This window comes from Haemaphysalis longicornis, unplaced genomic scaffold (genome assembly GCF_048455015.1).
Source record: "Haemaphysalis longicornis isolate Haplotype H1 unplaced genomic scaffold, Haemaphysalis longicornis Haplotype H1 scaffold_5, whole genome shotgun sequence".
NCBI lineage: Eukaryota > Metazoa > Arthropoda > Arachnida > Ixodida > Ixodidae > Haemaphysalis > Haemaphysalis longicornis.
The window spans coordinates 23,647,288-23,674,939 of NW_027526385.1; positions in this window are offsets into that span (position 1 = coordinate 23,647,288).

Here is a 27,652-nt window from a genome sequence, read left to right on the forward strand (position 1 = left end):
TATACACCAAAATATAAAATCTTGATGCAGTACAATAAATGTCATTAAAATTGCAGTATAGTGACCATCAGACCTAGCAAAACACGTTTTTAAAACAATGCGTAGAACTGACAGCAAGAAGCGCGCCAAAATAAACCGAGAATATTCATTTTGATGCTCTTTTCTACACTTCACGTCGGACCTATTAACGGCCGTGCCTATGAATTCACGCCCGAGCCCGGCCCGGACCCACGGCGTCGAGCCCGAGCCCGGCCCCGGCCCGCCGATAATCGACTTCGGGCGGCCCGGCCCGGCCCGCGGGCCCGGTCGGGCCCGGGCTGGCCGTGCTCTAATGCACCGTGTGGAGTGTTAGCCTTGCTGAGCCTTCGTGTAGTAACGGCGGACGCGCTTACCTACTTCGCGCAAAATTATGCGCTTCATGTTTCCGGAGAAAGCAGTGGCGATCAACAGTTCAAGCTATTCAGTTCAAAATGCATACTTACACTACCAAGAAATCGCTCTCGAGAAAACTTCGCGTTTACCCATCGTCGTCGTTAGACAGGACAGTTCATATTTTTATAACCTTACTGGTCAATCTGCACTACATTTTCTGCATTGTTCGCTAGCTTTCGTAGTACCACAACTACACACATACAAACTGTTTTTCGTGTTTGCGCTCTACGAAATATCTCCTTAGTGTGGTCTTACTGCAGTACTGAATATGACACCTTTGTGATTTCAGTAATTCCCACTTTTGTTTCCTCTTAGTGCAAAAAAAGACGGATCATGCGTGATTCAGTTTGCACATTTTCCCTGGACATGAATAGATTCACAAGGTTTTGCAATGTCTGCGTTTGGTATGATTTACAGCAGCTTGGTGCTGCAATGGTTCTCGTTTTCGTTGGCGAGTTTAATTAAACGATGGCTCTCGGGATAATCTGTTCATTTGTTAAGTGAAAGCGGGTGATGCTGCAACCATGGTTAAAGTGATGGACCGATAAACTTTGGGCTTAGAACGCATTACAAACGCCTCATCGAGGAAAACCCATGTAGCTCTAACGAGTCCAAAGAACGCCATTGCCGAGGTTACGCTGCAAGTAAAGGGTTATTCCCACGTTGCATGCGGCACAGATTACCTCCTCGCATCCGTTGTTCACTCGCCTACTCAGAAAGTTAGAGGGTATGTTATCGGCCCTCTCGCGATTTGAGAGTACCCTAGTGTCTAATGACTGGAACCTAGAAGCATCCGCTGTTAACGAACATGCTCAATAATGGCGGGCATAAAAGAGTTATCGGGGATGTTATTGGCCCTCTCGCGATTTGAGAGTACCCTAGTGTCTAATGACTGGAACCTAGAAGCATCCGCTCTTAAAGGGGTCCTGAAATACCTTCCGCCGATGCATGGATGTACATGTACCCAAATAAAGCAATGTATTTGCAATCTCCTCCCGCAAGAATTATGTTAAAGCGATGAGTATTAGCTGAGAAATCGTAAATCAAAAACCGCGCATTATCGTCGCTCCGCGTTTCCTCCTCTTTTCGACTTACTCTCCGCTGTTGATGGCGCGCGAGCCTTGCCTCCCATGATGCTGCGCTCCGCAGAGGTGACGTACTTCCGCTATTGTCGTCTGCTACGGACAAGCTTTGTTGACACCATGAATCATGCACTCCGCTCAAGGCTGGAAAAGCGAACGAAAAATCTGGCCGCATGTATGCGGCGGCCTGGCCTTGCCGTTTCGCGGTGTACGTTGCTGGCGGCACATGACTTTTTATCGGCGGCGAACTCGCAGCCGCACAAGGAGGGTCGTGCGCTCGTTCCCTTGATGCACCGCGCACTGTTTATCCAAAAAGCGCCGTATCAGATGTGGCCCCGCGGGTGCCGGGTCTTATTTTGCGGCGGTGGTAGTTCCTGCTGGTGGCATGTGAAGAAGTCATATTAAATCGATACAGAACCCGTGCACAAAACGCTTCAATCATGTGACCAGTTCAGCTTGGGGCGACGCGTGGTGGAGAGCGGCAACGTTGGCAAAACATGCTCCGTCGCGGCTCTGAGCTTTCTAGCGCTGGAGCAAGCGCCATTTCTTTGACAATCTCAAACATCGGTTGCCTTGGCAACAAGGCACAAACCGCTCCAGAAGTCAGTTACGGTTGCGTGATCCCGGTTCAGCTTGGGGCCCCACTTCGCGACATGTGGGCACTGCAGGCGTACCACTCACTCCCATTGGGAAGTGCGAGATGCGTTTGGCATTACAGGAGGCGATGGTGTATGTGTTGTGGGCGCCTTTGTTTCGCGATGAAATGCGACGTTGTGCTTCTGCGGGTGGATAGTGCTTCCCATGGTCTGGATTATCTTTCTCGTGCGGCGTACGACTCAACCTCGCATGGGGTATGTGCAGTGTGCGTGGCTAAAAGCCATCGGCTTGTGCGCCAGAGTTAAGTGACTTGCTGTTCGTCCCCGCAAACCGCGCGCGAGGTGAGTACCGAATTTACGACGGGCAGGAGGCAACCCATCCTCTGTCAATTGTGGTTAAGACTTTCAACGCATGGTGTGACGTTGTGTTCGTTAGAAACGCATCTCTGGATTGTTTTGAAGTTGAATAAAATGTATGCGTCAAACCCGGGCATTCGGCTCAGGGCGTTCTCTGCGATTGCACGAAAGAAGTGCCACGGGGCTTCAACGCTTTCTTTATGGAACGTACTCAGGTAACAGAATATCCATGTCGTGTTATGGCCGTGTTGCATTCAATACAAACGGTTAAGCGTTTGTTTTACACTTGTTTCGTTTGTCGTAAAATGCCCAAGCACTCCGCTGGCAGATCAGCCGGCTAGCCGACGCTGAGCAGACGACTCATCTCTTTGCCGGAAGTGCGTGAAAAAGCCGCCCAATAGCAGGATGTCTAGCTCATGACGAACATCTGGGAATCGATGATGTAGACATGTGAAGATGGCGGCGCCCAAAAACACGAAGGGAAGGGTGAGAAAAAAACGACAAACTTTGCAACAAAAGTGTGAGCTTTCCGCTGCGCGTACAAGAGTAATACTTGGCACAGAGGACGTTGACGACCCAATCTAACGGTTGCGCTAGTTCATTTAGTGTGCTCAAAATGCCTTTCAGGGCCCCTTTAACGAACACGCTCAATAATGGCGGGCATAAATGAGTTATCGGGGAGAACAAATTGGGGCTTGGCGTAAGAAGTACGTCTTCTCTAGAAACGGAACGTAAACTACACATGCGACTTACTCCTCATCCAGTCAATCATATTTTACAAAAAAAATATTTGGTATATTACAACACGTGGTTGGAATTCAAATTATCCAGTACAGTTTTGTGCGGAATTTAGTTGCTATAAACAGTACGATGTTCACCGTAACATGGAAGTAGAAAAAAGACTGGCGACTAACGCGAGTGGAGTTTGGAATTTGAGGGTGCAGAATCGATTGATTGATTGATTGTGGGGTTTAACGCGCCGACGCAACGCAGGCGATGAGGCGCGCCGTAGTGGAGGGCTCCGGATAAATTTTGACCACCTGGGGATCTTTAACGTGCGCCGAAATCTCGTACACACGGGCGTTTTTGCTTTTCGCCTCCATCAGAAAAGCGGCCGCCGCGGCCGGAATCGAACCCGCGACCTCGTGCTCAGCAGCGCAACGCCTTAGCCACTGAGCCACCGCGGCGGGTGAGGGTGCAGAATCAACGGCAAAGATTAACAGATATGGAGGTCTTTTTTTTCAGAAAGCGAGCAAGAAACGTTTGATATAGATATGCATAGCTGACAAACTCGGGGGTGCAAGCTTACCCTAATAAAAAGTATTAGGCAAAAGTGGTGCCTCTTTTGTACACGTTACTATGACCGTTATTTCTTCTGCACTGTCAAAACTGTAACACACAAAAAAATACTTTATGCAATATCGGCGTCTTTCAGTTCGCTTTCACAGAAGTTTAGCTTGACGGAAATTGGCTCGAATGAACTAATTGGCGGAACAGAAAATAGGGTGCTGAGCCCAATTTTTAGGGGCGAAGCTCCTCTTGCTCGGGCCCTGTCCCGTCCCTCGTTGCTGCCGTATACATACCGCTGATGATGATTGTGGCAGGATGCCTGCAGGGATTGGCCAACCAAAGATTGGACGAAGAGGTCAAAACGTTCAACGCGTTCAATGCTACCCAACAAGAGGGAGATGAAGAAGAGGTTGTCGTTCGTCGTCTGCGAGCTCAAGACACGTACCGGGTGTACGCGAGACGAGACGCTCTGCAGAAGGCCACGGCCTAGGGGGTTAAAATGTCACACACCGAATTTGCCAACTTACCCATGGAGATTCTCATCGTCCCAAACAAGCCGTACATGATCGCCACAAACATCGACGTCGTCGACGGGCTTTTCAACGTAGCGGTGGGAAGTCTCAAGCTTTGACAGCGAGGAGTGGCGCTGTGGTGGCGCCTGGTGGCGCCTGGTTTCGATCCCACGACTCGCTTGCCGCGACGGGAGGTACGTGGCGCTGTTACCACTGCGCTACAAACCATGACGCGAGCATGGCTACGAATACGCCTTATGTCCTTCACTCATTAAGATGGTGCGCGCCGTCAAGAAGACCTATAACAACGTGTCGAGTGCCATTGCTGCAGCGGCGCCCGGTTTCGATCCCACGACTATCTGGTCGTGACGGGAGGAACGTGGCGCTCTTCCCATTGCGCTATGAACCGAGACGCGAGCATGGCTATCTCCTATCTTATCTCCTTCACTCATTCAGATGGTGCGCACCGTCAAGAAGACCTATAACAACGTATGGAGTCTTTATATGCTCTGTGGGCGAATGTTTTACGGTTTTACCGATAAGCATTTTAGCTTCGCCCCTCTCATCATAATTCACTTCGTGGAGACGGCGGGAATTTTCTACATGTTTGCTAACACACATTTGTTACCAACGTTTCATCATTTACAAAATGTAAAAAATTTGGAAGCAGCCACAAAAATAGCTTGAGATGACATCGTCTAGGCCATCTAGCAAATGGAAAATTCAGGAAAGGGTGCTTTCGTCTAACTAAGTAAGGTGTCTGTGATGTAAAGGCGTTTGTTCGTCCTTTTGTGGAATTACATGTTTTCTAAAGTCACCGCTGCATGCAGCCGTGTTGTATGTGTACCTGCGCTTGTTGTCCTGCGTTGAGTTCTCCTGTTACACTTTTATACATTACGAACAAACTAGCCTAACAGTTTATAGTCTTAAAAATGCTTCATAGCTTACATTTGTTCAACGAAATAGGTTATGCCTATTGTGTACCGCTCTCCTAATTACCCAGGTTTCGTATAGCACAATGCTAACTCTTGCAGACAAAACGGCAGATAAATGAAACAAAACGTTCTGGTTCATTGAGGTTCTGCCTAAAGAGAGTTCATTGCGTCTGCATAGCCTTGTAAACTCTAGAAAATCACGGAAATACTTAGCGGCACCTAAAAATGAGTTCATCCAGGGTAACAACACTCCGAAGAAACATTCCTTTCGCACAGCACTTGGAGTTGTGCGCCCCCTTTCAAGCTAGAGGGAGGAAGATCCACCCATTTCGTTACATGTGTTTGTTTCAGTCAGACGCGAGCTGCGCAGCGGTTTCATAACTATATATGGCTGTTTGCTCCAGTCTGGGCGCAAATAGCGTCATAAATATTATACGGCTTCAGGAGTCCTTACTCTCCACACCGATACGGTGGTCTAAGTGAGCAACGTTCCTGAAACCCAGTAATATGGAAGTTTCTGTTTCAGCTTTTTTAAGGTTCATGAAGATACGGGATCCTGGCTTGTACATTACCGGACATATTAAGGCCTTCTCGATATTTGCACATAAAATTCCCTCTTCCCAGTACAGATACAAATTCCACGGTAAATGTTTGATCAATGCACCAGAAACGTTTTTTGTCAACGTCACCTTCAATTTCCTTCAGAAATCCTTGTGCACAATGCCCTTTAATGCAATCAAATCGCAAGCATTGCGCAATTTTTAAAAGATATTATCCATTCGTATCATACATTAGGTCAGTTCGCACTGTCCAATCCCTCGATAGTACTTGCTTGTAACTGGCAAGAGGCATGAAACAAACAATTTTTTTGCTAGGAGCGCCTGGCCTAAGAGAGATATTCATAAAGGCGAAGTTCACGCAACCCATATTACAAACTATGACGTGCATGTTTAACACTTGGCTCCTAACCGTTTATTTTTACTGCTACTTGTCCGATCCTGGCTCGGAAATAAAGCATCCAATCCAAGTTTTACGGACTTCTTACACTGTTTATGTACAATTCTGTACTTGTTCCTTTGGAGCAGAAATCCGAACATAAATTGGAAATTTGCACCTACAGCTATCATGTTACGGGCCATCCTTAGTTACTGTTATCAGGGTCAATATGCTCTGAGACGGCGTGTTGAAATTGTCCTTCGCTGAGCCCAAATGTAGTGCGGCCCGGCGAGGCAGCCTCTCAAAGTCGACATCAGTAAAGGCTCCGCAATATAGGAGATGCCTGCTCGAGGTACCAATATATCTACATGACGACCTTGTTGATAAGACTTTGGCCCTGTTTCTAACTCTTCGGAGTACGTTCGGGAGTCACAGCAATGCCATGTAGCACACGAGGTACCGTCAGGTGTGAAAAAAATATATTGCTGATATTTTGTCCTTGAACCACTGTGTGGACTCGGTTGCAGTCATTACTTCACGGACTGGCAGTTTCTGTGGCCTCACCATAAAATATTTTGTTTTCTCTCATACGCGTCCTTCTTTATCTGCGCTTGCGCCTATTCAGCCGAATAACGGATGTATCGGCATTACCAAGAAAGCAGGCGAGGAAAGCCAACTCTGGGAACAGTGGCCATTCTATGGCTTTGGCGATTGATGCGCTTACGGCGCACTCGCCGAAGCTCCACAAAGCCCCTCTTATCGCTTTTGGTTCTCCGAAGGGCTGAATCCGTATGGGTGATGCAAAGCAATGGTCCACATACCCTATATATCGGGGCTCAGATTAGCTACCGCGCAGTTCTCGGAACCAGGATAAACGTGTTGCAATGGCCTGTGCCCGTCTTTCAGAGAAAAAGCATCACTAAAGACGCCGTTCAGTGCTCAACGAAGAAGTGACCAGTCTTCTGGTGCACACAATTAACCCCTTCGCACATTTTTAGAAGACCACATGAGTGGTTCATAGTTCTCGGTTTTGCGTATTCGTTGCTTTGTTTAGTAGGCAAGTGTTACTAAGATTCTAAAATAGAAGCCTTGGTAAGGACCAAACAACAAGCATGCATGTTCACGAAACAGAAGTCCGGCCAATAATCTGCTTCAAAATAGACGATGCGTGCCATTGGTATCTTTGCATTAAAAGCATAAACTTAGGCATACATAAAATAATGTTTGTAAAAACAAAACCCCAAAGCAGATTATTACAAAAAAAACTAAGCTGCAAACGAATTCTTAAATCATTGAGTTATGTTTCACAGGTGTAAAATATTGACTTCCAGAAAAGCATGAATTGTTCTCACAACTAACCACCAATTTTATACGTGACCTAAATATTTATGTTTCTCCTATTTACATTCTTTTTTTTTCTATTCAGAAATATCAAATAGCAGTAAGGTACTGCCGCCTTAGAACGTTTTTTGCGTCGTTCACCCTGTAACGAGAACTGTGAACTTTTAGCTGTAGTAGCTGGCAGATCAAAACGTTGGGCAAGAATTTCGTGATTGCACGCTTGATTAGAGGACAGAGCACTCACTTATCGAATACCGGCTTAATAAACAGGCGATCAAGAAACAATCATTGCATCTTTATACATTGCATCTTTAGACGCGCGTCATTGGCAACTTGACGGCAATGCTCATTGTGTACTGAACCCAACTTTGTGGTTTTCTGTTTTTAACGACGGCCGTCATATCTGAGAGTAGAGGACACAAGAAACGCTCGAGGAGAGAACAAACGAAGACACTGAGACAGTCATTGTACTTGTAGATTTCTTTGTACATTTTGTTGTAGATTTTTGTTGGAAGGAATGTGTTTTGTGTTCACTGTACAAAAGCTTGAAGGGACAACAACGTGTTTTTGCGAAGTATGCGGTCCAAAATGAAAGGGCATCACTTAAAACCTTTGGACCGCAACGGTTTTTCTGGCTGTGCCCTAGACCGATTCAAAACAGAATTTTCCGATCGACCAGCTTTAAGTATGCCGCCAACACGATGGCTGGCAACCATGACATAGAGACATCTGGCCGCATACTTTTAACTAGACGTCAGATGGACAGATGTATTTGGAGAGTTTGTTTTAGCTAGAACAAGGGTATATTGCTGTCGTTTTTATTTTTTATTTTGTTCTTGAATCACGCATCTGAACGAACTAAGGTATTTCTATTCACTACACGACGCCACCTTTCATGCTAGATCTCGAATGCCTTACCAATTCGGCTATCTTCCAAACTTTACTGTGCCAAGGCAGACTCTCCTAACATCTCTTTGTATACCACACCCCGCAGGCCTTGAACTAAGGGCAGTTATGGGCCCTTGGTCGGACCTCAGTCCGTACGGGCTACCAAAGCTCTACTGGTGTTCTTGCGTAGTACTGGCCTGGAACAAGTGCTGTGATGAACTTAACTTCCAAACTCTGTGTATGTGCTTGAACACTCGTGTGCATTACCTCGTTATTAATTTTTTTTATTTCATTTATTTATTTATTTCAGTTCACAGACTCTCATGTTTTCGTTCCTTCATATGGCCTAGCATGCTAAGCGATATGGCTCGGGTAACCTCGCTTTTACCGTTAAATGCATTCTCTCTCTCTCTCTCTCTCTTTCATGCTACAGAAAGGTTAGTGCCCGAACACAATAATTACCTTCAATTGATTTACGATTTCTTTGTGACTACCTCACTGCACAGAACCCTGGCTTCCATATGAGGTAGAGTGCATGCCCTCAACAAAAAGTGGTTCGCTGTCCCTTTAAAGGAACCAGCGCTTTGTGTTCAGGGTGCTAAACCACACATGTGACTCATACTTTGCCATTCCAGCATCACGAAGCAACGGCTGCACAACCAAACGCTTCGTTGGTGTAATAAATTATTAAACAGGAGGTTCGTAGGCCTCGGGACTAATGAGAATAAAACATGCCTGCCGCATCACGAATGTCGGAGGAGGCGCACAGTGTGCTAGAAGTGCCAATTCACCGAACTTCAGGCAGGTACGTCCCCCACTAATGAAGGGGGTTTGAGAGCAAACAAGGAGAACCCCGCGTTGTAATCGCCGCCGGGCTCTAAGGGGAAATGAAGTCTCCAAATATAAGGAGGGCGAGCTGGAAACCCGACACATTAGCGTCAGTCCCAATCAACGGGAAAATGAGGTGTCCGAGGCCCGGGAGCGGGAGTTGGCGGACGATTACTGTGTACATAAGTAAGTCATTTTCAACCCCCGGAGATAAATGAGAATACCGGAAGCCCTCGTATTAAAAAAGCTAAAACGACAGCGTAAAGACGCCAGTATGCCAGGAACAAAGTAAACCGAAGGGGATTTTATTTTGGAGTTTCCAAAGGGAAATAGGAAGCGTATCGCTAATGGCGCGTTCACACTAGGCCGACACGACGGCGACGACGAACAGATGGTGACGCCGATGAGTCACCAAACCATCGGCCAAATGCGTAGTTGCCAGACCGCGTTGTCACACTACGCGGACGGCGACACAAACATGGCGGCCGATGGAAAGTCGCCGTAGTGTGACTGACTCGCCGACCGAAGACGCTAACAAAACCAGTCGCTTGACCGGTCGCCGGACGCGTCATCGGGAATCGACCGAGAAGCGAAAACTGCTCATCGACAACATTCGTGCCGCAATGAATGCGGCTCTATTTTGATAGCTTCTGGAGTGTAATAAACTCAGTAATGTTCATTAAGCCCATACAACTCAACACTAGCGCTGATGCAATCCGTATTTTGGCTTTCAACGCTTAGGCTGTGCCAGAGTCCTGCATTGAAGGACTCTGGCTGTGCTCTTCGGCGACGCCGCAACCCCTCAGCTGCAAACTGCAAACGCTTTAGCGGTCGGCTCGCCTGTAGAAAATGTAAGGTCAGTTTCGTGCAGAAGAAGAGTTACGTAAAGTAATTTGTGTAATAAGGAATAAATATCGGCCAAGGTTTTTCATGTGAAACTTAAAACCAAAGTACGGCAAGCACTATCCTCGCAGTGGGAAATCGGAGCCGCTGCCGCGCACACATATTTTTGCGAGCTCTTTCGCGAACCAGCGGAGTTCATGGCGATAAGGTATTGTGGGGGCTTCGGGGAACCTTGTTGTGCAAGCGCTATTTAAGAAATTTCAGTTTACCAGCCAGGAATTCTGTAAACCAGCAAGTAAACACCGACGTATGACACGGAAGAATGGGCCTCCATCTATTACCCAGGCTATTTCGCAACCGGGTAGCCTTTGGGCGGTGGCGCAGTGCTCTCGCGCGTCGCGCCCGTGCGCTCAACGTTTCGGGTTCCATTCCCAGCGGGGTGAGTTTATTTTCTTTTTTGTGAGCGGTTTTTTAAGGGGTATGGTTTGCGTACCGAATTTGGGAATCGCGTTATTTTGAGAAGCAACTACCTTTGCAATGAAAAATTTCCTTTGAAACAATGAGTGGCGTCTTGAGCCGCAACAATTATTTTTCCTTTTCTTAATCGTATCGTGTTTCTCGAAAATGCGGTAGCATGGGGCAAAGTAAGGCCTTCTCCATTAGAGGAGGTTAAATTTCTGCTGACGTACACACTAATTTAGGTGCATATTTTATGTGCTACAGACGTCTTTTCACCGGGGGTTAACATCCATATTATTACTGCCGCGGCAGCAGCGCACAGCTCTTTTTTCTTTGTCCGTGATCTAGCAAGAAGTTGAGGAGTACATACAGTACAAGCAGCGCACACGCCAGTACGCACGAATGGCTTCAGTCGTGCTGCGGCGACACGATACTCCAAGTTTGACTAGAGAAACAAAGAGATCCCCGGCGGAGAGGCGAGGTGGCGGAGTCAGCCTTCGCGGGGCCGTCGGTGTGGGACGTCGCGCGGCTGTCGGTGTGGTGTGACAAGCGCGTCGGCCGACATCGCGCAGACACCGACACCTCGCCGATTTCTCGCCGACACCGACGGTTGGGCAACGGTCGGCGTTGGCGTGGTGTGACATGGCCACCGACAGCTCGCCGACATTTTTTGGTCGACCAAATCGGCCGATGGTCGGGCTAGTGTGACCGCGCCTGATGATGCATTTGTATAATAGGAGTACATATCACAAGGGGGACTTGTCCTTCCAAGACGAGCAAACAAAGGGGCTAACTGGAAAAACATAATTACAAAAAATACCGGTTGCGGTTTCACAGTGTGTGCGATAAGCTACTAATTTATCTCTATATAATTTGATGGTAAGTGTAGCACTATTAGTAAAAAAACCTTCCTTCACTGGTTTTAATCGGGAACGAGCGTATCCTTCGCTGTGGATCAGCAGCTAGAGAGTTGAGCTGGTCGCACCAGCCGTTGAATGTCGTCAGCTATAGAGTATTCCGGCCAAACTTTGGCCCTCGATCCGCATGCGAGGGCCGTCAGAAGAACAGGCTGACGAATTGTGCGTGCAAAGAATGGTAATGCCAGCCGAACCGGCGGGAACACACGCTGCTATTTTGCGCATGTGATTGTGGTGTTTAACGCACGGAAGTTACACCTGTTGCATGAGGTGCACCGTAGTGCAGTTCACGGGATTTATTTTGGCCACCTGGGAGCGCTAACGCACGCCGAAATCTCGGAAAGCGGGTGCTTTCTCTTTTCACCTGCACCACAAAAGCGGGTGCCGCAGCGCGGACTCGAACCCGCGTCTTTGGCCGCATTAGCAGAACGTTTTAGCCTCTGAGCCACCATGGCGGGTTGCGGCTGTTGTGCTGTGCTTGCACCGCTGTTTGTTCGTAGGCAGACATCGAGTCGAAGCCATGGCTGCTCGCCTCCGCCTGACCCACACATCGCACAGAATTTTTACGAGTCCTGACACTGCTTGAACGCGTCGTAAATGGGAGTGTGTAGTGAGTCCAGGAACAGGTGGATCAACAATTAGGAGAGAATCGGAATGATAGCGACTAAATTCCAATGCTGGTAGGCAACAAATTGAAAGACAGGTGACCAATGCTTCTGCCTAAGCGATAGCTTAGACGGCTGGCATGGTGTGCGAAAGGATTCCTTGAAACACCATGTTGAGGGCTTCTGAAACCGGAGAAACGGGTGCATGTCGGTTTAAGCCTCAAGTTTGCTAGGTTCTCACGAACGTTCTCTCGCATTTTATATAATCTAATAATTAGTCATTTATTCATTTTTTTTCTTGTTAAGGTAAAAGAAGGCAATGGTAGTGTAGAGATTTTCACGCACCTTGCATATATTAGTTTTTATAATCTTTCCCATACCTTTCATTCGGCGTGCTGCTTAATCAAGATGTAGCTTCGCAGCCCAAACACTAAAAATACTCTCTTTTCAGCAAGCGTACTACCGATGCTTGCTCTGGACAGCGAAACAAAGGAGCGCATGAAAAAAAGTTTCTCTCTACAATGGTGCGAGTAATAAAATCAATAAAGCTAGTGCCACGCGTAATCTGTGAGAAAAATGAGTTTCTCCTATTTCTGCTCTGCTCACTGTGACACCAAATGTTTCAGTCAGTCGCTACATTAAGTGTCGAAAAAAGCCACTGCTTTGAATATTCATTAGTGTGAGGGTGGATCGTTTAGCGCTGCTAGTTTCTTTTTCTTTTTATGGTCAGGGGTACTTAGCAAAAATAGCGGCGCCGTAATACAGCGATTTGGAAAAATAAATCATTTTAAATTACAATATTGTCATCACTGCAGGCGTGCACCATTAACCAAGCACAATGGAAGGCAAAAAAGCTGATAATGAAACAAATTCTGTGACCACTTCCTCAAAAGAAAGAAACAATACAGTTTTCCGCCTGATCCCCCACGGATAGTAGAACAGAAAATTACTGACGGTCGCTTCAATTTCCCGCTGCTGCTGCACGAACAAAGGCATTTATTCTGCAGCCCGTTCGCCCTCCGTATCTTTGTTCACTGCTCATAAAAACACGTCCTGCATTCTGTCTATTGCTGACAATCTGCACATAGGGGTGAGTACTGGGGTTATTTGTTTCTGTGCTTTTGCAGCGGAAGCTGCCATTGCTTTATTGTAGGAGGTGCTTTATCTCGGCCTGCGTCTGTCGCCATCTGCCCATCACTGCGTGGGCGTCACTGGAATCCTGGAGCATGCGCGGCCACGCAAACAGGTGAAAAACAAAACGTGTTAGACAGGCCTGTAGTTCTTGGGGAGTGACACCCGAGGCCTGTGCCTCAAAACTGGGAAGAAGAAACATCCCGTCAAGACCCAGTCTGCACTGGCAACAAAGTATATTTCTTATTTTGGGTTTGTCGCCTTACTTGTTGACCCAGCAGGCGGAAGGGAAATTCACGGTAAAGGATGTCAGAAAAATTGAAATACCTCATTGACCATATGAAGGGCGTGTACCACAAAGGTACGCAAGAAAATAAAAAAATGCGAAAGATTTTTATCTTTCTGCCTTTCGAACATCTAGAACGTACTGTGCCTTCACTAAAAACTGAGGTACAGCGCACTTGCTATGTTTTTTTTAGTTGTTGTCACACATAAGTTACCAATTCTAATAGTTGATTGCGACCACAAGAAAAATCAGCTTTTTATTCTAGATAATATGGTGCAAATATAACCGTAGGACCATAGGGCTAACTATATAGCGGGCTTTTTGCTGGACGGCATCATCAATTAGAACAGTAGATATTTATTTTCGCACAAGTGGATGGCTTTAGACAAAGGCCATCATGTTAAGAATGCGCCGTCCCAATCTGGCTGAAGAACAATGGGCGTCAGTATGCATACCGGAGAAACAGCAGGTCCCCAGCACACGCGAAAACGTCGTAGTAAGAGCTGTCTTGGCTCAAAGTTGACGCGTGGCCATTCATCAGCCAGCCGCTGCCAGGAACCCCACCAGACATTTCTGATGTGAAAAACGCGAAAGAGCAGTTTTCAGATAAGCAAGTGAACAAAAATTGCTGTGCCGCAACGTGGGAAATTTTACAGCTTACAGATGTATGCAGTAAGCCATAACAAGAATAGATGATATTCCGGCTTGGTGTAGCAGGCGGATGTAGATCAACGTATCTGCTTCAGAAACTCCCTCCTTGAAATAAAGCACTTCCGGTGTCCCACTAGTAACTAAAGAACAGGCAGAAAAGGCTCCCCAAGGCGTGAAAAGAGGAAAAGCTGCCGGTAACGACAGCATAACCATGGATATTTTGAAGAAGGGAGGAGATATTGCACTAGAAAACCTTACTGTACTATTTTCGAAATGCCTTAAGACTGAAAACGTGTCCATAGCCTGGAAAAATGCCGACATTGTTCTGATTCATAAGAAGAAAGATTCCAAGTACCTCAAGAATTACAGACCCGTCAGACTACTGTGGGGTGTGTAAAAGCTTTTTACCAAAGTTGTAGTTAACCCCATAGGTGAGAGCAAGATTTCCAGAATCCCAGTGAACAGGCTGGGTTTAGGAAAGGGCACGTAAACATGGGTCACACCCATTTTGTCAATCAACTCATTCAAAAATCCGCAGAATTCACTAAACCCCTTTACATGGCATTTATACACTATGAGAAAGCATTTGATTCCGTACTCGCCGCAGCCGTAATAGAAGCGCTAAAAGACCACGGAGTAGAAGATACCTACAGGAGATTTCTAGAAACATATATAAGGAATGCACAACTAGGATACCCCTCCACAAGCGAAGCTATAAATGTCCGATACCAAAGGAAGTAAGAAGGAAGATACCGTCTCTCCAAAACTATTCACAGCATGTCTGGAGGGGTTGTTAGCAAGCTTGACGGGGAAAACATAGGAATAAGGATAAACGTGGAATACTTGAGCCATTTGAGATTTGCGGATCACATAGTTTTGATGAGTGCGACTGCGCAGAACACGTGCAAGCAATACTTGAGCGCAAACTAAGTCACAAAGCGCGCCCTTGGGACTAAAAAACCTCAATAAACCAAAAGTAATAAAGAATACGCATGCCAAAAGCGTTCTCTTTAGCTTAGGAAATAATACGCTAGAAGTGAAACAATACAACAACCTCGGACACATGGTTAATGCTGACCCCAACCACGAGAGAGAAGTCCGGCATAGAATAGAAATTAATTTGGGAGAAATCGGCGGAAACTCCCAAAAATAAAAGGTAAGCTACCTCTGTCACTCAAAATAGACATCTACAACCAGTGCATATCGCCGAATATAACATATGGAGCTATAACTGAGCGCCTTATTAGACATCTGGAAAGCAAACGTTGGTCGGCCCGATGGGACGTGGAACAGTTTATGTTAGAGGTGAAACCCAGGTACCAGAAACGAGCTACTTGGATCAAGGAAGAAACTGGAGTAGAAGATACCATAGTTCAAATAAAGGAAAAAAAGCACTTAGGCAGGCCATGTACTGAGACAAACAGACTATGGGGGACAATTATGGTAACGGAGTGGATACCAAGAGATGGGTTTAATAGAAGGGGAAGGAGGGATGGAGGGATGAAATAGAAAAATTCGGGGGTACACTGTCTACTGGAGCAGCACGGGAGAGGAGCAATTGGAGATCAACAGGAGAGGCTTTCGTACTGTATTGGGCTTGCGTAGGCTGGTGACAATGATGACCGCCGACCATGGCGATTTAATGCCTTCACGTAGTATGTCAATGGTTGAAAAGTTTGCAAAACATGTACACTTGCGGACACAATTATAGGAGAAAGCGGAGGATATGTTTGACCGTGCTTGTTATAGTTATTGCTTGCCTTTAAATCGCGCCGATGGTATACGTGCCGTGTCTCTTCCGTAAGCCTCGAAACAACTTGTGTTTATCTTTTTTTCTACTAAAACAGTAATTTCCTTTGGATTATGCGCTGAAGTGAGCTGCGGTTGTTATGATTTCGTAACCACTGCCTTTTGTATTTCTTTTATCAAGGCTCTAAGCCCTTTCGCTAATACCCAAAGCAGACCAGCTAATCATTCCCTCATCTGAAATGAAATGAGGAAGGTCTTTTTGCACTGCTATGTAAGCACGCTCCTCACTCTCCCATTTTCAACATCAAAACAATGTCTCTGATCCAAAGGGAGGAATTAGGGCTGTCACGGAGAGAGACAAGAAAACGTAAGGTTGAGAATCATAAATGCGGATTACCGTCAAAGAGAATGTCGTCACAAAATCCCAGTGGGGCGAGCGAGTCGACGCAAAACGAAAATCGTGCCGTTCTTACACAATCAAATTTCCGGTAATAAAAGCGAACACAAAGCCGCTTTCACAATAGGGGCAAAAATTGGGGTTATGACGCGAGGGCTCGAGCTATCATGCTTTCCGCATTCGTATGACTTCATCGCAGTTTCCCTTCTTTCCTTAAGTATATGCCGCATTTCGGGCTGATTCTCATCGTCACCGAATATATTTATTTCGAAACACACCTTGAGATGCGATGTCCTAGGGCTCCACGTGTGCTGTTTTCTGGTTCGTTTTGTCTGTTTTCAGTACTTAGCCTTTTCTCCCGAACGGCTTGCGAAACTCTAAGCTACCCAGCTTAAGCATGAGGGAATGGAACCGATTTTGAGACTCAAGCATTTGAGACGAATCATCGCCTGGTTTGCGCGTTATGAAAGCATGAAGGCGTTCTTTGCGCAGCGGTAATCATGTGTCGTACCTTCTCTGAGTCCTCTCGTCGATCAGGAAGCAGGGGGCATGTTTTATAGCATTTGTTATAGCATGTCTCATAAAATGTTATAAAAAAAAGCGATTCTTTTATTGAGATGACCGCGAGGCACCTAACATTTCCCCTTCTATTTTTCATGGGTTTTTGTGACGTTTGCCGATCTGGTTTAGCTGGAGTGCAGCAAATTTGATTTAAACTGATCGGCGTAAAATCTGTTGTACGTGCTCAATCCCGCTTGCGAATTTTACATGTGTGCTCATGTACACAGTATCTCTGTACAGCACCTGTTGCGGTGGCTCAGTGGCTATGGCATTGTGCTGCTGAGCGAAGGACGTAAATTCGATTGTCGGCCGCGGCGGCCGCTTTTTTGATTAAAGCTACAAGCGAAAACGCCCGTGTGTTTGTCATTTCGGCGCACCTTAAAGATCCCCAGGTGGTCAAAATAAATACGCCGCCCTCCACTACTGCCCCTCTCATCGCCTGTGTAGCGCCGGTGCGTTAAACCACACAATCTTCATCATCAGCATCCGTTATTACTTCATTTGTGTTCATAATGAAAACAATTACAAGTAGGCACAATTGCTCATTCATGTAAATATATTCTAGACATTAGGCACTTCGCAGAATTTTTAACCAGTTATTTTCTTAACCGTTGTTTTTAATTGTTATGTTAGGTTTCTAACCAGTTATTTCCGAATAATTATCTTTATAGCCCACATTTTTATGGTATATAAAATATCACATTCTTTGTCAAGAAATAGGTCTTTTGTAAACCCAGCAGCCTGACTCGGTTTGTTCTGAGGAAGCTCGGTTGTTCATAGCATCGGTACGCACGTATCGCCGTCTGCCCAATGATTCGGAATGCTGTCCGTGCCTGGAAATTGAATGAAGTGGCGGTCGCAAAGGAGCCTTGGAAAGCAACAGATCTCTGCGGCAAAAGTGAAACCGCGAATGTATGCCGCCGGCCTTTTCAAGCACGGGAGCCGTATTTTTTCTTGTTGGCATCAGAAAACAATCTTCGTGGGAAGCTTCCAACAAAATTTTCAGTCTGATGGCCATCATGGTTGCAGAAATAGTGTAAATACCAAGAAACAGAATTATTATGTTTGAGAGAAGTAGAACGGGAACATTTATTCACAAACATCTTGCAATAACACAGATTTTTATATCGCTCCACCTTATTTAGGCGAGACAACCAATTTTTACAACTTATGATTATCATAACTCAACTTATCATTCCCAATACCACTCTCGGATAGCGCTGCAATAGCTACTTTGAGAACTTACGCTGCTTTCTCCCTCACCATAGCATAAGTGCGCCTTATATGGGGCTAAGTTTTATCAAAGGCTGTATTATTATCAGATGTTTTAGGACCAAAGGTGCGGACATGGTTACCGCCGATATCCCTAGAAAAATAATGAGATAGAAATGTCCTTTCGAGAAAGGTAGATTGGGAATCCGGATGTATCATATACAAAAACTGAAACGTGTAAGAAAAATGTCACTTTCGTACTAACACTTCTAGTGTTGCCAGCACTGAATATTGACTTCTTACTCGCAATGTACATTGCAATGGACATGGAAGTTCTAATGAATCAGAGGTACGAAATGAGTACATACACAAAGCATTCTATATAATTGTTTAAAAAACATATTACATACAATAAACAAACATTCATCAAGAAACCATTCAGCTTTTTGCTAGGACATTGTCAGCTATTTGGAAAATTTTAGTCTACAAGCACTAGGTGTGTGAACCACAACAAACCTTTGTTAGCATCTCAAGCCTGCGCACAATCACTGTGCGCAGTAATGTTTTTGACAGCGCTCCATGAGCAAAAATATATCCTCTGTTTGATGCAACACGTTGATGGCGTAAAGGAACAATCGGTAGCATTCCATTCTGTGTAAGTGACTCTAAACCCACACGTTTCGATGCGTGATGCCGCTTGCGAAGAGACCTAAATTTACTATTGCCAATTTGATATGTAGTTCATTAGTTTGTTTGTACAGTCATGGAAAAACGAAATGCGACACAGAAATATAAACCAGTACACACAAATAGCAGGGTTTTTTTATGCAAGCCAACTTGTCGCGTTGCTGTATTACAGTACGAAAGCTCGGGAATGTTTTGTTTCAAATATACGATACCTCCACAATACATGTTCTTTGAATTTTTTTGCGGTTCTCTATTCCTTAATTTTATTCCTTGATTTTAATCCATATTGTTTGGTTTTATGTGTGTCTATTGCCATTTCACTGGTGCATGCCTCTACGAAGACTTTGCTATAGCACTCCGTACGGACGATCCACCAAGGGTAAACAAAGGGAGTGTTCTGCAACTCTGCAGTGCGGCCGCAAGAAGCATAGGTGGTGAGAAAAGGCTACGCAGTAGCAATTTTTAGCACTATCGACGCTACTAGATTTTGCTGGTGTACGCACTGGGTCTGCGCACGCATCCAACTTCGGGAACTTAGCGGGTAATACGGTTCGTTGTAGAATACGTGTTTACCCGCCTATGACGCAAATAAAGCAAATGGCGCTTATTGTTCATCTAGAGTGAATCGGCGCACCATCGTTCCGATATTTTTTCAGCTAATATACTCACGAAGAAGAGACTACGACGAATTTCTATACGCTTGGGCTCAGCAATTGAAAGGAGTTAAGTTCGTGGGAACAGTGCGGAAACGGCACAGCTGCTACTGAAGAAAAATAACATCATACCTTCACTAATCAAAAAGCTGTCAAAAAAAAGTGCACATTGTCTTGATGCCTGGTGCCATAAACTGCTTTGAACCAGAACCCAAAAAGAACACAATAATTTTCAATGTAAGAAACATTTCTAGCTCTGGGAAATGTAAACGCAACGTTAGTTAGCTACATTTACTGCTCAGTAAGTGCAGCGGTAATTACTTTCTTTTTTGCGCTAGTATACACCAAAACACCCACGTTCCTTATTATCTTCAATTAAAACCTCTGGTGGTGTCTCTGTGCTATACCTGCCTGAACCGCTTCGTTATGCAAGAAATGAACTAAATCTAAGCACTTAAATCTGCATGCCTGATTTAAAACGGGTGCTTTATGGCTTCCTTTGAATCAATCTTATATGCATTACATTTTATTACGCGCACGTCCTCCATGGCTCAGCGCGTGTACTCAGCCATAACGGGAATATGTGTCCTGGATGGCTTATGTGCACTTGCTCTCCCCACGTCCCATGCCATCCCTCTGTCACGTGGTATGGTGTCTACAAATCACACACACTAAGGTAACAGTTCTTCCACTACTCGCCACATGCGGAGACAATGTGGTGGCCAGCCACCCAGTTGTTACCCTGAAAAGCTGCTTGAATTACCTTAATTACTCACATGTGTTTTATTTCCCTTCTGCAGCGCGGCCATTTTCCCTAACCGCAAACAATACCACAACAACAGAAACACCCAAAAAAGTAGGTTTTTAATGGGGCATTTAGGGATTTCGCCTTAGCATGTCAGGCACAGATGGACAGACACTCGTGGTTGGTATGGTTGCTCTTTTCACTGTACGCGCCAGCAGTATGCGCGATGTTGAAAAGTTATGGTTGCCATTTCCGTAAAGGTCAGTCACGTGCTAGCGAGCGTTGCAAGTTCAATGAAAGTGAGTCTATAGTAAGCGTTCGCGCGGCGCAATTCGTTCGTCTTGTAGTCTCCAGTACATTTTTCAATAAGCACAACGTAATAAATATGCGGTGCTATTCCGAAGATGTCCGCCGAATCCTGTCCTTTTCTCCTCGGGAAAAAACCAAGATACGCTGAGACAGAAAAAAACGTGATATAAGGCGGCAGACAAATTGCGGGAAACCTGCTCAAAATACCAGGGATGACAGGTGACAGATGACACACACCCAGACTGAACCAGCCGATAACGGTGGTTGTTTCCGGATGCGAATCCCGCCGATAAGTGGAAGAGACAAGACTGAAAAGGTAAGTGGAAACTGCCTTCTAAGACACAGATAAGTGAGCTTAGCCTGTTCTGCGGATTAAATCTCGCCAATGTTCGGGTAGGGATCGAGGAAACCGAGGTCCTATAACCGCAAAAAAAGTGGCAGTAGAGGGAGTCAAATCATAAATAACGAGGTACTGCACAACCCTTCTTCGCCGCATTTCTGCAGTGTTTCTGGATCTCGCCTCGGTGTTCGTAAAGAGGAAGATTGGGAGGCCCGACGACACTGAGAAAACAGTCAGTGCCAACCATTCCTACTGGCCACGCATGATTTGTGCCTTGAATGGACACTATTTTTACTGCCCTTGGAACATACTTTTTCGTTTCCGTCTGAGCTGAAGGAAGCTGAGTACTGCGTCCAAAATATTTCGTTCTTCAAATGCCTTGAGCCAGATGGCGCACACAGGTAGCAGCTCAGCTCACCTGAAGAGGCTCAGCTGATGGGCTTGTAACGATGGCTCAAGAAAGAAAACATAGAAGATGCATGTAAATGCAAGTGTTGCACCTCGAACCACAATGAAACGTCGTTTGCTTGCATTCCGTTTATTACATCCTGAACACCCAGAAGAATCTTTTTTCTTTCTCTTTGTAGCAATTGTCGCTATTCAAAATTTCCTCTTTACAAGGGTTTACATCACACGGCAACGCTCCTGCTGACAAGGCGTAAATTTTTATTGTTGATAACACCAGTTTGTTGCCGGATAATCTCAATAAAACGCCAACATATCTGAACGCACACAAATACACAAGTACCAACGCACATGCACGCACGCACACACACACAATGCCAGAAACCTAAGGCCATGCAAAAATTTTGTGTAAACACGAACTACCGGCCAATTACTGAAAGCGCTCTTGGAGTTTCTACCAAATTGAAACAGCTTCAATTGGGAGCAGCAATGTCAGGAAAGGCCCTCTGTGCTTCGAGCATGTGAATCAGCTGGTGATGACGCAACATATACAGCTTTCCCCGTTGCTAAGAGTACCCTGAACTTTCACATTTCTCGCATGAAGGGAAAACCACAAGTACTGCTCATTCGCATGCAGATGTGATTCGTGACCAGGTTTTGTTTGTGGCGCTTGCTCGTACTGTATTTTAAACAATGAGCACAAAAGCCTTTTCGTGCTTACGTGCATACCTTTCTTCACATACTGTGTTTGAATAATTTCAGAAAACTGTTTTTTACACAACGTCATATAATAATAAAAACGGGAAAAAGTGGCGTCAGCATAACCCGCTACCTGAAAAGTATACAAGTTTTTTTACTGAATTGGGAAAAATCTGTACCGAATTTTTACATCAGCGTACGCTCATATATGACAAAAAACGTTCTAACCAACTTTTTATTAACTTGGTGTGCTATATATTTAACAAGAAACAAAATAACACTACAAAAGTAAAGAAGTTGGAAAGATATGGTGGAGGGGACCATTTGCTCACAAGTGCGAAATTCTTTTATTCAACGTTTTGCATCGCCCCCAGTGTGTGCATCATAAACCGAATATTCGAGCTTAGCGTTTTATACCCTTGTCAGTTTTTTCGGAATGTCTTGAGCTAACAGTAAGTAGAATACAGCAAGTAAATCAATAACCCACTTTAACTCAACACAGAAAAAGTACTCGTCCAAAGCAATAAGCGGATGGACAGAGTCTCGCCCAGTTATAATATTGCGGTGTTCTCACTACTTTGTAATGGGTAAATTCCTGATGCTCATGCCACGGCAAGTCCTCGCCTTGGGTATCTTTCCAGACGTAAAAGCCATAAGCCAAATTCAACTTTATATATACCTTTCATATTCCGCCAAGTTTTACACCACAAGAGTAGCTTGAGTACGGAGAATAAACTATGGCGTTGCATTATATACGTCCTCGCGTCAGACTAGAAGGCACCACGCAAGATAAAGTCGACGATAGAGGCATTCACTTGAGCAAACAAAGGCAGTTTGATGAAAGAAACCGCAAACTTTCGAAGTATTCATTGTGGCATCTTGTAGAAAGCTGCATTGAGCAGCGGTTACATTAACTGCTCTCTTAACCACCGAGCTGGCGCGCTCGAGACAAGATTTAAAATAGCTTGTCCTGTAAACTTTAGAGAGGTAAATGATCTATCAATAATATTCCAGGTGAGAAAATGTCTGGCCAAGACTTCGCACATCCCGCATTTCGGTGAGCGTCGCGTCGCCGCACTTTTCTCCGGTAATTTTTAACGTTTATTTAGAGTTATTTTGTTCCTCGAAGGAAAGGAAACCCTGGAATATTGTTATCGACCATTTTTTGTGTGACATGAAAATAAGGTGTTTTACCTAAGGCTCCGTTATGTTGTCCGTCTCTACATTATCCGCCTTGCATCACAGGCGTCACAGCATCTCATGAGGGCACAACGGCATTACCTCCAGTAAAAGTAGCATAGGCGGTATTCTGCATGGTACCTTACCTAAGTCATTTGAACATTCTATAGACATTTATTTGCAGTTTATGCTTTTTCATTACATTTGGAGGTAGGAAGAGGGGTATTGGAAACGCGTCGGTGAAAAACAGAAGCGCCGGTAGCAGTTCTTCAAAACTTCAGGCTAGGAACCTCTAGCGCCGTTCATGTAATCATCGGCTTGGCTATTCTATCAACCCTTTTCTTCAAGTAGCGGTTTTTGTTTTGTGCGTCCGCCTGTTGTTATTGCTGTTACTCGGCTATTGTGTTCTTCTTGCTGACGCAAGTGGCAACAAGTCAGCAAAGTTAGTTTTATTTAGTTAGAATGGGCGCACTACAAGAAATGGTGTTTTTGTCTACCTGGATGATAAAGGGTCTTGTTTATTTTGGCGTTCGTGCCAACATGATATATTATCTGAATGGACATGGATCATAGCAAGCGGTATAGGCATAGGGAATGATAACAGACAATTGGGTGCTCTTGCGAAAGCAATAGCAGCTATTTCTTGTTTGGCAGATAGAATAAAGTAGGAAGGGATATTTAGGGTGTCACGAAGACTTCTGTTTCAGATACCGTTGCACATACAATGCGGGTGCCAACGCATCAGAATTGCAAATCTGAGTGACGTCAGGAATACAATAAATGTTAACCAAATATGGCTGAAAGATGTACTCTGTGCACACAACTACTTTAGAGGATGATGGTTGGATGTTAATGGCGCAAGGCCAAGTGGGGAAAAGAGCGCCAAAACGGTGGTTAAATATGAGAGGTGAGACCGTAACACTAAAATCAGTAAGCAAGAGCAAAAGTAAAATCAATAAAAGACAGTGAGGACGGCTGTGTATAAGAACAGGTTGTGATCATGCGTGGTATGAAATTAAGTCTAAGAATTTAACTCCTGCAAAATATTTAAAAACGTGCTTGACAGAAAACGTTGGATCATCAGAAAGGAAAAACGCTGGATGTAACGGGATGTGTTGTCTGTAAAGTTGGGTGAAGTGTTTGTGTCGTGTTGTGTCGAGTGCTTTGCATTGGAGTAGTACGTGGATTACCGATAGGGCCTCTCCACACCCGCTACACAGGGGTCCTGGAGATCCTGTGAGCAGGTGGGAGTGTTTTATATGAGTGTGGCGTATCCGTAACCTAGCAATGGCAACTTCAGTGTGTCTGTTGTGTGTGTCAGTCGTTTATGGTCAGAAGAGTGGCTTTATTATGTGTAGTCTGTTGTCTGTCTGTTGATTCCAGAGTGCTTGCCATGTTTCGCGAAGGTGTTGTCTGATGTGTGGCTTGAGGTCATTGTAATGTACAGTTGCTATGTCCGGTGTATTTGTATGTGCAGCAGCAGCCGCCAACTGATCCACGGTCTCATTTCCCACAATCCCAGAGTGGCCTGGAACCCAACACATGACCACCTCGAGATTTAATGCATACACTGACATAAGGGTTTTATACACTACATTAAGAACATCGTTTTTAGAAGACTTGTTGGATGATAATGCATGTACAACACTCAGTGAATCTGTGAAAATGATAGGCTTGGGTATTTCATGTTGGACTCTGTGATTCAACAAGCAAAACTCTATGGGCTTCCGCCGTAAAAATGCTGGTTTTCGAGTTCAGGGTCATGGAGACTCCAAAATTGGGTCCGTGCGCCGCACACGACACAGTAAGGGCAGTTTTTGATGCGTCGCTATAAAATTCTGCACCCCTGTACTTCTCTCGCAAAAACAAGAAATGCAGTAGAATTGCAGTTGTTGGCACTCGTTTTCTATCTATCGCTACAAATGACATGTCACACGACACAGCCCGAAGCTTCCATGGTGGTAAAAGCTCAAAAAGAAGTGTGATTTTCAGGTGTCTGAAAAAGTGACACCAAGATTATACACTTCATCTCTAGCACGGTGTGAGAATGGGGAAGAAATAGATGGGCGATTTAAAGGAAGTTAGGACGTAGTTGTATCAGAGATTACAGGTTTAAAAAGATGGTTTGCCAACGATGAAACCTTAAACGCGTGTAAAAGATCCATGTATGTTCTCTGGCAATCCAACGACCATTTGTCACATTCGACATACAGGCTTTGCACGGGACTAGTGCGAAATGCACCCGACGCAAGGGTAAGCCCCAAGTGCAGCACTGGGTCCAGCATTTTTAGCGCTGTTTTTGTTGCCTACCCATAAACCACATTCCCATAATCGAAGCGAGACCCCCCAAGCTTGTAAAAACTCGCAGGAGTAGGTGCTTGTCCAAACTATAGGACTGGTGAGACAGAACTTTCAGGATGTTCATTGTTTTTAAACATTTATGCTTAAGTTGCTTAATGTGAGGAATGAAAGTTAGTTTTTCGTCCAGCACTACGCCTAAGAACTTTTGTTGCTTCTTTACAGGAATTGAGCCAGCATTAGGTTAATGTCAGGGTCTGGCTGGATCCCACGCCTCTTTGAAAATATGATGCAGGTACTTTTCGTGAGAGAGAGAGAGAGAACAGCATTTTTATTGGCCGGCTAAATTAGTCGCAGATACCAGCCTCCTGCAGGGGAGGCAGCATCTATGACTGCTGGCATTGGAGGGCCTCCATCGCGAACTGAACGGCTCCACGTTGAGAGTTTAAGACTTCCTTGCCCACCGCCTGAGCAAGATGGGGTGGAAGCACGTCTGTTGGGTCCGGAGTCACAGCACATGTCCATAGCATGTGCGCCATAATAGCGACACTAGCACTGTACAGCACACACACATCACTCGGCAGAAGTTCGGGGTGAACGTGTTTCGCCCATACAGGGGTCCACGTCGCACGCACTTGCAATTGTCTGAACAGTACTGCCTCTTGCCTAGAGAGGTTCAAGTCAGGCCCAGCGTATCGTCTCCGGGAGTCCCGGAAGCACTTCAGTACCTCCCCCTACGTAGTAATCGGCTTGAAGTCTTCACCTTCGTCATCATGATCATCCGCTGGAGGAGGGGAAACCAAGCCGGCGTTGCGTCTAGTGAGCGCTCTCGCCATCCGGTCCGCGTCCTCGTGGCGGTTCGTTTCGGGTCCCACTGTGCCCATTTGGGCTGGGAACCACTTGATGCACACAGTTGTCTGTGATGACCGCAGTGCCCCGCACACCCTCACAACACTCGGGTGCACTTTGTTCTCGGCGAAACGCAGGACGGCCGTCCGGGAGTCGCTGAGGACGGTGATGCAGTTAGGGTTGGAGAGAGCCAGCGCGATAGCCAGCTCTTCTTCTTGTTTAGTGGATGATGCCATGATGCTGCCGGCCGTGTAGAGCTCACCGGTGGTGGCTGTGACCACGGCGGCGGCGTACGTGTTCTTGCCGTCCAGGTACCTGGCCACGTCCACGTAGAAGGCCCCGGTGTCGTTGGAGTGAGTGGTTGTAAGTGCCCGCGCTCGAGCGAGCCGTCTTTCGTGGTTCTCCCCAGGATTCATGTGGCGGGGAAGTGGGGCGACCTGCAGCTTGCGCAGTAGGTCCCGCGGAAGCGGCAGCCAGTCTCTACCTTCCTACAGCCTCGGTTGATATCCTATCCTTTGTAGTATTGCCCTGCCCGTTCGGGTCTGCGCGAGACGTGTAAGCTGCGCGGTTTGCTGCGTCTCGACTATATCGCCTAGTGTATTATGCACGCCTAGCTCAAGAAGCCGTTCGTTATTAGTGTGGTTGTAAAGACCAAGTGCAGCTTTGTGTGCCTTGCATATGAGCCCCAACAGCTTTCCACGCTCGAGGTCGGTCCAGTCATGAAAGGCCACGACATAGGCCAGGTGGTTGATAACGAAAGACTGTACGAGTTTGCGCAGGTTGTGCTCTCTCAAGCCAGGGTATTTGGTTGAAATCTTCTTAATTAAGCTTATGGCTCTGGAGACCTTGGAATCCAGTAGCTTAACTGTGTGGCCGTTGTAGCGTAGCTCTTCGATGTGGACGCCCAGGACACGCAAGGTTCTGACTCTTGGGAAGGTAGTACCGTCACCCGCATGGAGCGGTATGTCAGGTGCGTTGTCGGATCTGAACTTGCGGTGTGGCAGTAGTAGGAGCAGTTCTGACTTGGCTGGGGAGCACTGGAGGCCCGTGCCTTGCAGTTGGTGTTCAACGACATCGATGGCTTGCTGCAGGGACGCCTCAATCTCGCCGTCACTGCCACCCGTCATCCAGAAGGTGATATCATCGGCATAGATCGTGTGTTTGACTTTTGGGAAGGCGCGGAATCGTTCGGCCACTCCAATCATGTCTAGGTTGAACAGCGTCACCGAGATCACGGCCTCCTGTGGTGTGTCTATGCTCCCCAACGTCTTGGTAGGTAGCTCCAGATCCCCTGCCACGATGGTGGTGGTACGGGCTGTGAGGAAGGCCTTGATGTAGTTGAATGTGCGTTCTCCCGTGTTGAGGTGGGATACTTGCTGTAGAATCGCCGAGTGGTGGATGGTGTCGAAGGCACTCTTCGAATCGAGACCGAGTATGGCCCGGTTGTCCAAGGGGCTTGTGGTCGTCGACGGTTTGTCAT